We start from the raw sequence: 14,612 nt of genomic DNA on the forward strand, positions 1-14,612 counted from the left end.
TGGCTTACTTGAACAATTGTTCATTAAACAAAAAAAAAGGGAATGAGAACAGTCCCGTATACCAAAGTGGTTTCCTTAGACACGTGTGTCAAGTTTTCGTTCCTCTGCAATACGATAAAGAGTGTTAGAGAAAGAAACATTGAGAAAAATAACACACAAATGAAATCAACAACAGAAGTCAGCCGTCCAATTGTGGTAACAGCAGCAATTGACCTTACCACGTGCGAGCTATAGCTACCTGCGTGATATCCGAGTCCAAGAAAAACAACAATGTGGAATGGCTTACTTGAATAATTGTTCATTAAACAAGAAGAAGGGAATAAGAACAGTCCCTTATACCAATGTGGTTTCCTTAGACACGTGTGTCAAGCTTTCGTCCCTGTGCAATAAGATAAAAAGTGTTAGATTGAGAAACATTGAAGGAAATAACAAACAAATGAAATCAACAACAGAAGTCAGCCGTCCATTTGTGTTTACAGCAGCAATTGACCTTACCACGTGGGAGCTATAGCTACCTGCGTGACGTCCAAATCCAGAAAATCAACAAAATGGAACTATTCGTCGCAACTCTGCTTACCGATTTTCCGTAGTCCCCATAGTTTAGGAGAAATTTGAATTCGAAATTTTTGGAAAAAACCGTAAAAATTCAATCTCTCTATAAAAATCGTTAATCTCCTAAACTATTCGTCGCAGACCTCTCATATAAAAACTTTCGTGATCTACGTGAACAGATCAATAGAAAAAGAGGTATATTATCACCAAGAAGGAACTTTTAATTTTTTACAATTTTTTAAGGTCCGGGTTAAGGAAAATTCGAGAAAATTCAATATCTCTACAAAAATCGTTATATCTCCTGAACTATTCGTCGCAGACCCCTCAAATAAAAACTTTCGTGATCTACGTGAACAGATCAATAGAAAAAGAGGTATTTTATTACCAAGAAAGATCTTTTAATTTTTTACAATTTTTCAAGGTCCGGGGTAAGGAAAATTCGAGAAAATTCAATCTCTCTATAAAAATCGTTATATCTCCTAAACTATTCGTCGCAGACTCCTCAAATAAAAACTTTCGTGATCTACATGACCAGATCAATAGAAAAAGAGGTATATTATTACCAAGAAGGAACTTTCAATTTTTTACAATTTTTTAAGGTCCGGGGCAAGGAAAATTCGAGAAAATTCGAGAAAATTTTTCGACTCAAATATTGTCAGGCGAGAGTGGAATTCGAATAATCATGAACTGCCAATACCAACTCTGCTTACCGATTTTCCGTAGTCCCCATAGTTTAGGAGAAATTTGAAGTCAAAATTTTTGGAAAAAACCGTAAAAATTCAATCTCTCTATAAAAATCGTTATATCTCCTAAACTATTCGTCGCAGACTCCTCAAATAAAAACTTTCGTGATCTACATGACCAGATCAATAGAAAAAGAGGTATTTTATTACCAAGAAAGATCTTTTAATTTTTTACAATTTTTCAAGGTCCGGGGTAAGGAAAATTCGAGAAAATTCAATCTCTCTATAAAAATCGTTATATCTCCTAAACTATTCGTCGCAGACTCCTCAAATAAAAACTTTCGTGATCTACATGACCAGATCAATAGAAAAAGAGGTATCTTATTACCAAGAAGGAACTTTTAATTTTTTACAATTTTTTAAGGTCCGGGGTAAGGAAAATTCGAGAAAATTCGAGAAAATTTTTCGAATCAAATATTGTCAGGCGAGAGTGGGATTCGAATAACCATGAATTGCCAATACCAACTCTGCTTACCGATTTTCCGTAGTCCCCATAGTTTAGGAGAAATTTGAATTCGAAATTTTTGGAAAAAACCGTAAAAATTCAATCTCTCTACAAAAATCGTTATATCTCCTAAACTATTCGTCGCAAACCCCTCAAATAAAAACTTTCGTGATCAACGTGACCAGTTCAATAAAAAAAGAGGTATATTATTACCAAGAAGGAACTTTTAATTTTTTACAATTTTTTAAGGTCCGGGGTAAGGAAAATTCGAGAAAATTCGAGAAAATTCTTCGACTCAAATATTGTCATTCGTGAGTGGAATTCGAATAATCATGAACTGCCAATACCAACTCTGCTTACCGATTTTCCGTAGTCCCCATAGTTAAGGAGAAATTTGAAGTCGAAATTTTTGGAAAAAACCGTAAAAATTCAATCTCTCTATAAAAATCGTTATATCTCCTAAACTATTCGTCGGAGAGCCCTCATATGAAAACTTTCGTGATCTACGTGAACAGATCAATAGAAAAAGAGGTATATTATCACCAAGAAGGAACTTTTAATTTTTTACAATTTTTAAAGGTCCGGGGTAAGGAAAATTCGAGAAAATTCAATCTCTCTACAAAAATCGGTATATCTCCTAAACTATTCGTCGCAGAACCCTTAAATAAAAACTTTCGTGATCTACGTGAACAGATCAATAGAAAAAGAGGTATTTTATTACCAAGAAAGATCTTTCAATTTTTTACAATTTTTCAAGGTCCGGGGTAAGGAAAATTCGAGAAAATTCAATCTCTCTATAAAAATCGTTATATCTCCTAAACTATTCGTCGCAGACTCCTCAAATAAAAACTTTCGTGATCTACATGACCAGATCAATAGAAAAAGAGGTATATTATTACCAAGAAAAAACTTTTAATTTTTCACAATTTTTTAAGGTCCGGGGTAAGGAAAATTCGAGAAAATTCAATATCTCTACAAAAATCGTTATATCTCCTAAACTATTCGTCGCAGAACCCTTAAATAAAAACTTTCGTGATCTACGTGAACAGATCAATAGAAAAAGAGGTATTTTATTACCAAGAAAGATCTTTCAATTTTTTACAATTTTTCAAGGTCCGGGGTAAGGAAAATTCGAGAAAATTCAATCTCTCTATAAAAATCGTTATATCTCCTAAACTATTCGTCGCAAACCCCTCAAATAAAAACTTTCGTGATCTCCGTGACCAGATCAATAGAAAAAGAGGTATATTATCACCAAGAAGGAACTTTTAATTTTTCACAATTTTTTAAGGTCCGGGGTAAGGAAAATTCGAGAAAATCCAATCTCTCTACAAAAATCGTTATATCTCCTAAACTATTCGTCGCAGACTCCTCAAATAAAAACTTTCGTGATCTACATGACCAGATCAATAGAAAAAGAGGTATATTATTACCAAGAAAGGTCTTTTAATTTTTTACAATTTTTCAAGGTCCGGGGTAAGGAAAATTCGAGAAACTTCAATCTCTCTATAAAAATCGTTATATCTCCTAAACTATTCGTCGCAGACTCCTCAAATAAAAACTTTCGTGATCTACATGAGATCAATAGAAAAAGAGGTATATTATAACCAAGAAGGAACTTTCAATTTTTTACAATTTTTTAAGGTCCGGGGTAAGGAAAATTCGAGAAAATTCGAGAAAATTTTTCGACTCAAATATTGTCAGGCGAGAGTGGGATTCGAATAACCATGAACTGCCAATACCAACTCTGCTTACCGATTTTCCGTAGTCCCCATAGTTTAGGAGAAATTTGAATTCGAAATTTTTGGAAAAAACCGTAAAAATTCAATCTCCCTATAAAAATCGTTATATCTCCTAAACTATTCGTCGCAGACCCCTCATATAAAAACTTTCGTGATCTACGTGAACAGATCAATAGAAAAAGAGGTATATTATCACCAAGAAGGAACTTTTAATTTTTTACAATTTATTAAAGTCCGGGGTAAGGAAAATTCGAGAAAATTCAATCTCTCAACAAAAATCGTTATATCTCCTAAACTATTCGTCGCAGACCCCTCAAATAAAAACTTTCGTGATCTACGTGAACAGATCAATAGAAAAAGAGGTATTTTATTACCAAGAAAGATCTTTTAATTTTTTACAATTTTTCAAGGTCCGGGGTAAGGAAAATTCGAGAAAATTCAATCTCTCTATAAAAATCGTTATATCTCCTAAACTATTCGTCGCAGACTCCTCAAATAAAAACTTTCGTGATCTACACGACCAGATCAATAGAAAAAGAGGTATATTATTACCAAGAAGGAACTTTCAATTTTTTACAATTTTTTAAGGTCCGGGGTAAGAAAAATTCGAGAAAATTCGAGAAAATTTTTCGACTCAAATATTGTCAGGCGAGAGTGGGATTCGAATAACCATGAACTGCCAATACCAACTCTGCTTACCGATTTTCTGTAGTCCCCATAGTTTAGGAGAAATTTGAATTCGAAATTTTTGGAAAAAACCGTAAAAATTCAACCTCTCTACAAAAATCGTTATATCTCCTAAACTATTCGTCGCAAACCCCTCAAATAAAAACTTTCGTGATCTACGTGACCAGATCAATAGAAAAAGAGGTATATTATTACCAAGAAGGAACTTTTAATTTTTTACAATTTTTTAAGGTCCGGGGTAAGGAAAATTCGAGAAAATTCGAGAAAATTTTTCGACTCAAATATTGTCAGGCGAGAGTGGGATTCGAATAACCATGAACTGCCAATACCAACTCTGCTTACCGATTTTCCGTAGTTCCCATAGTTTAGGAGAAATTTGAATTCGAAATTTTTGGAAAAAACCGTAAAAATTCAATCTCTCTACTAAAATCGTTATATCTCCTAAACTATTCGTCGCAGACCCCTCATATGAAAACTTTCGTGATCTACGTGACCAGATCAATAGAAAAAGAGGTATATTATTACCAAGAAGGAACTTTTAATTTTTTACAATTTTTCAAGGTCCGGGGTAAGAAAAATTCGAGAAAATTCTTCGACTCAAATATTGTCATTCGTGAGTGGAATTCGAATAATCATGAACTGCCAATACCAACTCTGCTTACCGATTTTCCGTAGTCCCCATAGTTTAGGAGAAATTTGAAATCGAAATTTTTGGAAAAAACCGTAAAAATTCAATCTCCCTATAAAAATCGTTATATCTCCTAAACTATTCGTCGCAGACCCCTCATATAAAAACTTTCGTGATCTACGTGAACAGATCAATAGAAAAAGAGGTATATTATCACCAAGAAGGAACTTTTAATTTTTTACAATTTTTTAAGGTCCGGGGTAAGGAAAATTCGAGAAAATCCAATCTCTCTACAAAAATCGTTATATCTCCTAAACTATTCGTCGCAGACTCCTCAAATAAAAACTTTCGTGATCTACATGACCAGATCAATAGAAAAAGAGGTATATTATTACCAAGAAAGATCTTTTAATTTTTTACAATTTTTCAAGGTCCGGGGTAAGGAAAATTCGAGAAACTTCAATCTCTCTATAAAAATCGTTATATCTCCTAAACTATTCGTCGCAGACTCCTCAAATAAAAACTTTCGTGATCTACATGACCAGATCAATAGGAAAAGAGGTATATTATTACCAAGAAGGAACTTTTAATTTTTTACAATTTTTTAAGGTCCGGGGTAAGGAAAATTCGAGAAAATTTTTCGACTCAAATATTGTCAGGCGAGTATGGGATTCGAATAACCATGAACTGCCAATACCAACTCTGCTTACCGATTTTCCGTAGTCCCCATAGTTTAGGAGAAATTTGAATTCGAAATTTTTGGAAAAAACCGTAAAAATTCAATCTCTCTACAAAAATCGTTATATCTCCTAAACTATTCGTCGCAAACCCCTCAAATAAAAACTTTCGTGATCTACGTGACCAGATCAATAGAAAAAGAGGTATATTATTACCAAGAAGGAACTTTTAATTTTTTACAATTTTTTAAGGTCCGGGGTAAGGAAAATTCGAGAAAATTCGAGAAAATTCTTCGACTCAAATATTGTCATTCGTGAGTGGAATTCGAATAATCATGAACTGCCAATACCAACTCTGCTTACCGATTTTCCGTAGTCTCCATAGTTTAGGAGAAATTTGAAGTCGAAATTTTTGGAAAAAACCGTAAAAATTCAATCTCTCTATAAAAATCGTTATATCTCCTAAACTATTCGTCGCAGACCCCTCATATAAAAACTTTCGTGATCTACGTGAACAGATCAATAGAAAAGAGGTATATTATCACCAAGAAGGAACTTTTAATTTTTTACAATTTTTTAAGGTCCGGGGTAAGGAAAATTCGAGAAAATTCAATCTCTCTACAAAAATCGTTAAATTATTCGTCGCAGACCCCTCAAATAAAAACTTTCGTGATCTACGTGAACAGATCAATAGAAAAAGAGGTATTTTAATACCAAGAAAGATCTTTTAATTTTTTACAATTTTTCAAGGTCCGGGGTAAGGAAAATTCGAGAAAATTCAATCTCTCTATAAAAATCGTTATATCTCCTAAACTATTCGTCGCAGACTCCTCAAATAAAAACTTTCGTGATCTACATGACCAGATCAATAGGAAAAGAGGTACATTATTACCAAGAAGGAACTTTTAATTTTTTACAATTTTTTAAGGTCCGGGGTAAGGAAAATTCGAGAAAATTCGAGAAAATTTTTCGACTCAAATATTGTCAGGCGAGTATGGGATTCGAATAACCATGAACTGCCAATACCAACTCTGCTTACCGATTTTCCGTAGTCCCCATAGTTTAGGAGAAATTTGAATTCGAAATCTTTGGAAAAAACCGTAAAAATTCAATCTCTCTACAAAAATCGTTATATCTCCTAAACTATTCGTCGCAAACCCCTCAAATAAAAACTTTCGTGATCTACGTGACCAGATCAATAGAAAAAGAGGTATATTATTACCAAGAAGGAACTTTTAATTTTTTACAATTTTTTGAGGTCCGGGGTAAGGAAAATTCGAGAAAATTCGAGAAAATTCTTCGACTCAAATATTGTCATTCGTGAGTGGAATTCGAATAATCATGAACTGCCAATACCAACTCTGCTTACCTATTTTCCGTAGTCCTCATAGTTTAGGAGAAATTTGAATTCGAAATTTTTGGAAAAAACCGTAAAAATTCAATCTCTCTACTAAAATCGTTATATCTCCTAAACTATTCGTCGCAGACCCCTCATATGAAAACTTTCGTGATCTACGTGACCAGATCAATAGAAAAAGAGGTATATTATTACCAAGAAGGAACTTTTAATTTTTTACAATTTTTCAAGGTCCGGGGTAAGAAAAATTCGAGAAAATTCTTCGACTCAAATATTGTCATTCGTGAGTGGAATTCGAATAATCATGAACTGCCAATACCAACTCTGCTTACCGATTTTCCGTAGTCCCCATAGTTTAGGAGAAATTTGAATTCGAAATTTCTGGAAAAAACCGTAAAAATTCAATCTCTCTACAAAAATCGTTATATCTCCTAAACTATTCGTCGCAAACCCCTCAAATAAAAACTCTCGTGATCTACGTGACCAGATCAATAGAAAAAGAGGTATATTATTACCAAGAAGGAACCTTTAATTTTTTACAATTTTTTAAGGTCCGGGGTAAGGAAAATTCGAGAAAATTCAATCTCTCTATAAAAATCGTTATATCTCCTAAACTATTCGTCGCAGACTCCTCAAATAAAAACTTTCGTGATCTACATGACCAGATCAATAGAAAAAGAGGTATATTATTTCCAAGAAGGAACTTTCAATTTTTTACAATTTTTTGAGGTCCGGGGCAAGGAAAATTCGAGAAAATTCGAGAAAATTTTTCGACTCAAATATTGTCAGGCGAGAGTGGGATTCGAATAACCATGAACTGCCAATACCAACTCTGCTTACCGATTTTCCGTAGTCCCCATAGTTAAGGAGAAATTTGAATTCGAAATTTTTGGAAAAAACCGTAAAAATTCAATCTCTCTACAAAAATCGTTATATCTCCTAAACTATTCGTCGCAAACCCTTCAAATAAAAACTTTCGTGATCTACGTGACCAGATCAATAGAAAAAGAGTTATATTATTATCAAGAAGGAACTTTCAATTTTTTACAATTTTTTAAGGTCCGGGGTAAGGAAAATTCGAGAAAATTCAATCTCTCTACAAAAATCGTTATATCTCCTAAACTATTCGTCGCAGAACCCTTAAATAAAAACTTTCGTGATCTACGTGAACAGATCAATAGAAAAAGAGGTATTTTATTACCAAGAAAGATCTTTCAATTTTTTACAATTTTTCAAGGTCCGGGGTAAGGAAAATTCGAGAAAATTCAATCTCTCTACAAGAATCGTTATATCTCCTAAACTATTCGTCGGAGAGCCCTCATATAAAAACTTTCGTGATCTACGTGAACAGATCAATAGAAAAAGAGGTATATTATCACCAAGAAGGAACTTTTAATTTTTTACAATTTTTAAAGGTCCGGGGTAAGGAAAATTCGAGAAAATTCAATCTCTCTACAAAAATCGTTATATCTCCTAAACTATTCGTCGCAGAACCCTTAAATAAAAACTTTCGTGATCTACGTGAACAGATCAATAGAAAAAGAGGTATTTTATTACCAAGAAAGATCTTTCAATTTTTTACAATTTTTCAAGGTCCGGGGTAAGGAAAATTCGAGAAAATTCAATCTCTCTAAAAAATCGTTATATCTCCTAAACTATTCGTCGCAGACTCCTCAAATAAAAACTTTCGTGATCTACATGACCAGATCAATAGAAAAAGAGGTATATTATTACCAAGAAGGAACTTTCAATTTTTTACAATTTTTTAAGGTCCGGGGTAAGGAAAATTCGAGAAAATTCAATCTCCCTACAAAAATCGTTATATCTCCTAAACTATTCGTCGCAGAACCCTTAAATAAAAACTTTCGTGATCTACGTGAACAGATCAATAGAAAAAGAGGTATTTTATTACCAAGAAAGATCTTTCAATTTTTTACAATTTTTCAAGGTCCGGGGTAAGGAAAATTCGAGAAAATTCAATCTCTCTATAAAAATCGTTATATCTCCTAAACTATTCGTCGGAGAGCCCTCATATAAAAACTTTCGTGATCTATGTGAACAGATCAATAGAAAAAGAGGTATATTATCACCAAGAAGGAACTTTTAATTTTTTACAATTTTTTAAGGTCCGGGGTAAGGAAAATTCGAGAAAATTCAATCTCTCTACAAAAATCGTTATATCTCCTAAACTATTCGTCGCAGACCCCTCAAATAAAAACTTTCGTGATCTACGTGAACAGATCAATAGAAAAAGAGGTTTTTTATTACCAAGAAAGATCTTTTGATTTTTTACAATTTTTCAAGGTCCGGGGTAAGGAAAATTCTAGAAAATTCAATCTCTCTATAAAAATCGTTAAATCTCCTAAACTATTCTTCGCAGACTCCTCAAATAAAAACTTTCGTGATCTACATGACCAGATCAATAGAAAAAGAGGTATATTATTACCAAGAAGGAACTTTCAAACTTTTACAATTTTTTAAGGTCCGGGGTAAGAAAAATTCGAGAAAATTCGAGAAAATTTTTCGACTCAAATATTGTCAGGCGAGGGTGGGATTCGAATAACCATGAACTGCCAATACCAACTCTGCTTACCGATTTTCTGTAGTCCCCATAGTTTAGGAGAAATTTGAATTCGAAATTTTTGGAAAAAACCGTAAAAATTGAATATCTCTACAAAAATCATTATATCTCCTAAACTATTCGTCGCAAACCCCTCAAATAAAAACTTTCGTGATCTACGTGACCAGATCAATAGAAAAAGAGGTATATTATTACCAAGAAGGAACTTTCAATTTTTTACAATTTTTTAAGGTCCGGGGTAAGGAAAATTCGAGAAAATTCGAGAAAATTTTTCGACTCAAATATTGTCAGGCGAGAGTGGGATTCGAATAATCATGAACTGCCAATACCAACTCTGCTTACCGATTTTCCGAAGTCCCCATAGTTTAGGAGAAATTTGAATTCGAAATTTTTGGAAAAAACCGTAAAAATTGAATCTCTCTACAAAAATCATTATATCTCCTAAACTATTCGTCGCAAACCCCTCAAATAAAAACTTTCGTGATCTACGTGACCAGATCAATAGAAAAAGAGGTATATTATTACCAAGAAGGAACTTTTAATTTTTTACAATTTTTTAAGGTCCGGGGTAAGGAAAATTCGAGAAAATTCGAGAAAATTCTTCGACTCAAATATTGTCATTCGTGAGTGGAATTCGAATAATCATGAACTGCCAATACCAACTCTGCTTACCGATTTTCCGTAGTCCCCATAGTTTAGGAGAAATTTGAAGTCGAAATTTTTGGAAAAAACCGTAAAAATTCAATCTCTCTATAAAAATCGTTATATCTCCTAAACTATTCGTCGCAGACCCCTCATATAAAAACTTTCGTGATCTACGTGAACAGATCAATAGAAAAAGAGGTATATTATCACCAAGAAGGAACTTTTAATTCTTTACAATTTTTTAAGGTCCGGGGTAAGGAAAATTCGAGAAAATTCAATCTCTCTACAAAAATCGTTATATCTCCTAAACTATTCGTCGCAGACCCCTCAAATAAAAACTTTCGTGATCTACGTGAACAGATCAATAGAAAAAGAGGTATTTTATTACCAAGAAAGATCTTTTAATTTTTTACAATTTTTCAATGTCCGGGGTAAGGAAAATTCGAGAAAATTCAATCTCTCTATAAAAATCGTTATATCTCCTAAACTATTCGTCGCAGACTCCTCAAATAAAAACTTTCGTGATCTACATGACCAGATCAATAGAAAAAGAGGTATATTATTACCAAGAAGGAACTTTTAATTTTTTACAATTTTTTAAGGTCCGGGGTAAGGAAAATTCGAGAAAATTCGAGAAAATTCTTCGACTCAAATATTGTCATTCGTGAGTGGAATTCGAATAATCATGAACTGCCAATACCAACTCTGCTTACCTATTTTCCGTAGTCCCCATAGTTTAGGAGAAATTTGAATTCGAAATTTTTGTAAAAAACCGTAAAAATTCAATCTCTCTACTAAAATCGTTATATCTCCCAAACTATTCGTCGCAGACCCCTCATATGAAAACTTTCGTGATCTACGTGACCAGATCAATAGAAAAAGAGGTATATTATTACCAAGAAGGAACTTTCAATTTTTTACAATTTTTCAAGATCCGGGGTAAGAAAAATTCGAGAAAATTCTTCGACTCAAATATTGTCATTCGTGAGTGGAATTCGAATAATCATGAACTGCCAATACCAACTCTGCTTACCGATTTTCCGTAGTCCCCATAGTTAAGGAGAAATTTGAAGTCGAAATTTTTGGAAAAAACCGTAAAAATTCAATCTCCCTATAAAAATCGTTATATCTCCTAAACTATTCGTCGCAGACCCCTCATATAAAAACTTTCGTGATCTACGTGAACAGATCAAAAGAAAAAGAGGTATATTATCACCAAGAAGGAACTTTTAATTTTTTACAATTTTTTAAGGTCCGGGGTAAGGAAAATTCGAGAAAATTCAATCTCTCAACAAAAATCGTTATATCTCCTAAACTATTCGTCGCAGACCCCTCAAATAAAAACTTTCGTGATCTACGTGAACAGATCAATAGAAAAAGAGGTATTTTATTACCAAGAAAGATCTTTAAATTTTTTACAATTTTTCAAGGTCCGGGGTAAGGAAAATTCGAGAAAATTCAATCTCTCTATAAAAATCGTTATATCTCCTAAACTATTCGTCGCAGACTCCTCAAATAAAAACTTTCGTGATCTACACGACCAGATCAATAGAAAAAGAGGTATATTATTACCAAGAAGGAACTTTCAATTTTTTACAATTTTTTAAGGTCCGGGGTAAGGAAAATTCGAGAAAATTCGAGAAAATTTTTCGACTCAAATATTGTCAGGCGAGAGTGGGATTCGAATAACCATGAACTGCCAATACCAACTCTGCTTACCTATTTTCCGTAGTCCCCATAGTTTAGGAGAAATTTGAATTCGAAATTTTTGTAAAAAACCGTAAAAATTCAATCTCTCTACTAAAATCGTTATATCTCCTAAACTATTCGTCGCAGACCCCTCATATGAAAACTTTCGTGATCTACGTGACCAGATCAATAGAAAAAGAGGTATATTATTACCAAGAAGGAACTTTTAATTTTTTACAATTTTTCAAGGTCCGGGGTAAGAAAAATTCGAGAAAATTCTTCGACTCAAATATTGTCGTTCGTGAGTGGAATTCGAATAATCATGAACTGCCAATACCAACTCTGCTTACCGATTTTCCGTAGTCCCCATAGTTTAGGAGAAATTTGAAGTCGAAATTTTTGGAAAAAACCGTAAAAATTCAATCTCCATATAAAAATCGTTATATCTCCTAAACTATTCGTCGCAGACCCCTCATATAAAAACTTTCGTGATCTACGTGAACAGATCAATAGAAAAAGAGGTATATTATCACCAAGAAGGAACTTTTAATTTTTTACAATTTTTTAAGGTCCGGGGTAAGGAAAATTCGAGAAAATCCAATCTCTCTACAAAAATCGTTATATCTCTTAAACTATTCGTCGCAGACTCCTCAAATAAAAACTTTCGTGATCTACATGACCAGATCAATAGAAAAAGAGGTATATTATTACCAAGAAAGGTCTTTTAATTTTTTACAATTTTTCAAGGTCCGGGGTAAGGAAAATTCGAGAAACTTCAATCTCTCTATAAAAATCGTTATATCTCCTAAACTATTCGTCGCAGACTCCTCAAATAAAAACTTTCGTGATCTACATGAGATCAATAGAAAAAGAGGTATATTATAACCAAGAAGGAACTTTCAATTTTTTACAATTTTTTAAGGTCCGGGGTAAGGAAAATTCGAGAAAATTCGAGAAAATTTTTCGACTCAAATATTGTCAGGCGAGAGTGGGATTCGAATAACCATGAACTGCCAATACCAACTCTGCTTACCGATTTTCCGTAGTCCCCATAGTTAAGGAGAAATTTGAAGTCGAAATTTTTGGAAAAAACCGTAAAAATTCAATCTCCCTATAAAAATCGTTATATCTCCTAAACTATTCGTCGCAGACCCCTCATATAAAAACTTTCGTGATCTACGTGAACAGATCAATAGAAAAAGAGGTATATTATCACCAAGAAGGAACTTTTAATTTTTTACAATTTTTTAAAGTCCGGGGTAAGGAAAATTCGAGAAAATTCAATCTCTCAACAAAAATCGTTATATCTCCTAAACTATTCGTCGCAGACCCCTCAAATAAAAACTTTCGTGATCTACGTGAACAGATCAATAGAAAAAGAGGTATTTTATTACCAAGAAAGATCTTTTAATTTTTTACAATTTTTTAAGGTCCGGGGTAAGGAAAATTCGAGAAAATTCGAGAAAATTTTTCGACTCAAATATTGTCAGGCGAGAGTGGGATTCGAATAACCATGAACTGCCAATACCAACTCTGCTTACCGATTTTCCGTAGTCCCCATAGTTTAGGAGAAATTTGAAGTCGAAATTTTTGGAAAAAACCGTAAAAATTCAATCTCTCTAGAAAAATCGTTATATCTCCTAAACTATTCGTCGCAGACCTCTCATAAAAACTTTCGTGATCTACGTGAACAGATCAATAGAAAAAGAGGTATATTATCACCAAGAAGGAACTTTTAATTTTTTACAATTTTTTAAGGTCCGGGTTAAGGAAAATTCGAGAAAATTCAATATCTCTACAAAAATCGTTATATCTCCTAAACTATTCGTCGCAGACCCCTCAAATAAAAACTTTCGTGATCTACGTGAACAGATCAATAGAAAAAGAGGTATTTTATTACCAAGAAAGATCTTTCAATTTTTTACAATTTTTCAAGGTCCGGGGTAAGGAAAATTCGAGAAAATTCGAGAAAATTTTTCGACTCAAATATTGTCAGGCGAGAGTGGGATTCGAATAACCATGAACTGCCAATACCAACTCTGCTTACCGATTTTCCGTAGTCCCCATAGTTGAGGAGAAATTTGAATTCGAAATTTTTGGAAAAAACCGTAAAAATTCAATCTCTCTACAAAAATCGTTATATCTCCTAAACTATTCGTCGCAAACCCCTCAAATAAAAACTTTCGTGATCTACGTGACCAGATCAATAGAAAAAGAGGTATATTATTACCAAGAAGGAACTTTTAATTTTTTACAATTTTTTAAGGTCCGGGGTAAGGAAAATTCGAGAAAATTCGAGAAAATTCTTCGACTCAAATATTGTCATTCGTGAGTGGAATTCGAATAACCATGAACTGCCAATACCAACTCTGCTTACCGATTTTCCGTAGTCCCCATAGTTTAGGAGAAATTTGAAGTCGAAATTTTTGGAAAAAACCGTAAAAATTCAATCTCTCTATAAAAATCGTTATATCTCCTAAACTATTCGTCGGAGACCCCTCATATAAAAACTTTCGTGATCTACGTGAACAGATCAATAGAAAAAGAGGTTTATTATCACCAAGAAGGAACTTTTAATTTTTTACAATTTTTTAAGGTCCGGGTTAAGGAAAATTCGAGAAAATTCAATATCTCTACAAAAATGGTTATATCTCCTAAACTATTCGTCGCAGACCCCTCAAATAAAAACTTTCGTGATCTACGTGAACAGATCAATAGAAAAAGAGGTATTTTATTACCAAGAAAGATCTTTCAATTTTTTACAATTTTTCAAGGTCCGGGGTAAGGAAAATTCGAGAAAATTCGAGAAAATTTTTCGACTCAAATATTGTCAGGCGAGAGTGGGATTCGAATAACCATGAACTGC

This window comes from Harmonia axyridis, chromosome 4 (assembly GCF_914767665.1).
Source record: "Harmonia axyridis chromosome 4, icHarAxyr1.1, whole genome shotgun sequence".
Classification (NCBI taxonomy): Eukaryota; Metazoa; Arthropoda; class Insecta; order Coleoptera; family Coccinellidae; genus Harmonia; species Harmonia axyridis.